Source organism: Crocuta crocuta, unplaced genomic scaffold, assembly GCF_008692635.1.
Source record: "Crocuta crocuta isolate KB4526 unplaced genomic scaffold, BGI_CrCroc_1.0 scaffold143, whole genome shotgun sequence".
In the NCBI taxonomy this organism is placed as follows: Eukaryota; Metazoa; Chordata; class Mammalia; order Carnivora; family Hyaenidae; genus Crocuta; species Crocuta crocuta.
In genome coordinates, this window is record NW_027529175.1 from 5,762,715 (window position 1) to 5,764,253 (window position 1,539).

The 1,539-nt window shown below is 60.6% G+C and overlaps 1 protein-coding gene across 2 annotated transcripts in view; it reads left to right on the forward strand.

The window, feature by feature from the left end:
* Nucleotides 1-309: 309 nt before the first annotated feature.
* Nucleotides 310-1,539, forward strand: part of PPARA (peroxisome proliferator activated receptor alpha) — a 65,732-nt gene continuing 64,502 nt past the window's right edge. The window contains exon 1 of one of the 2 annotated variants that reach the window (XM_077758021.1): nt 310-587. The gene's annotated coding sequence lies outside the window, so the exon portion shown is untranslated. The remainder of the gene's footprint in view (nt 588-1,539) is intronic. The other variant, XM_077758020.1, reaches the window with a different exon arrangement.

Below are 1,539 nucleotides of genomic sequence, written 5' to 3' on the forward strand. Positions count from 1 at the left end.
ACATTGTCAAGAGCAATAATGTGTCTCTGAAGTTACAGATTTCTGCTCAGCCCTGCATAGGTGCTGCCTCTGTTCTGTCGCATTGCTCACATTCTGTAACGCTGGTGGTAAGAGAGGAGGGAGAGACTTACAGGAGCTGGGGGTGGGGTGTGTCCTTTGTGACAGTTTCTCCTGTGGGGGAAGTGTGTGACCGGCTCTTCATGGCCAGCAGAAACCCACGCCCCTGCCCCCATGCTTAGAGCTGTTTCATGGAGCTGTTTGCACCTGGCGGCGTGGGAGGTGGAAGCTGTTGTTCAAAAGTCACAACTTTGTTCAAAAGTGACGACTTCGAGCACATGCATGAAAAACAGACTTTTGTCTCCCTAAAACCTCGGGAGCCTCAAGAACCCAAGAATATAATTCCTCCACGTCTGCTAGATGTAAACACCACTCCTTTGTCCTCCCTGGAAACGATTTTTACCAGATCTTTCCTGCTGCCTGGTGGAACGGGGCTCGGGGCTGACCATCATAGCGGATCTGGGAAGAGGAGCCAACACCCTGCGTCTGGATTCTTGGTTCTTCACAGCCTGGGATCTGGAGTGTGTCAGGTGACGTCTTTGAACTTGGATGTCCTCATGAGGACATGAGCTCTGTACCTCCCTCGCTGCTTATATCCATGACACCCAGGGCAGGGGCGGGGGAGGCTCCTAGCCGCGTTCATAGACATTCTGCTGCCTGCACAAGCTACGCAAGAGCCAGCACATAACTAGGATCACCTTGAAAACCAGCATAACGCAAACGCTGGCTATTGCTAGTATGTGCAATAAAAGTTGGGCTTGTCGCTGTGCGAGTGGGAAGGTTATGTGGGTGTCTGCAGGGTGGGGCAAAGTTCACCACACCTAGGAGCCGATCACACAGGCGAGTTGAAGAGTGTCTGTGAAAGGGCCAGGTGCGGCCTGGGCCCCAGTCCCTGCGGAATGTGGGGGTTTGTCCGCGCTGGGTTTCCTGCCCCGAGCAGGTCCCCCTGGGCGCCCGCCGCTACAAATAGAACGGCGGCAGGAGCGGCGGTTGGGCAGGGAGGAAAGCTGGCATAGCACACATTTCGTTCCCAAGGGAGGGGTGTCCTGATGCGCTGGCACCGGGGGCTTTGCGCATTCCGTGCGTCGCGGCGCACACAGAGCGGCTCTGCAGCCTCCCCCCTGCTCGTCGTCATTGGCTGGCGGGCCGCGGCCTCCCCCTGCGCGGGCGGGGGCCCAGCGCCTTGGCTGGGCACAGAGTCAGGCCCTGTCCCCTGACGCACGGCGGAGGGGGCACGGCTCTCCCGCAGCCGGGGTGCGGGTGCGGGTGCGGGGCGGGTGGTCGGAGTTGGCCGCGCGTCTCCGCGCTGTCCCCGCTGCCCTTCACCCCTCTCCGTCCCCCGCGCGCCTCGGCACCTCCGCCACCTGTTGACGCGTCCTCTCAGCTCGCGTTCTCTTTCTCCTTCTCGGGCGTTCCGGGGTCCTTGGGACTGGTCCTTCCCGCCTGCCCCCACCCCGCACACCCCGCGCACCCCGCGCACCC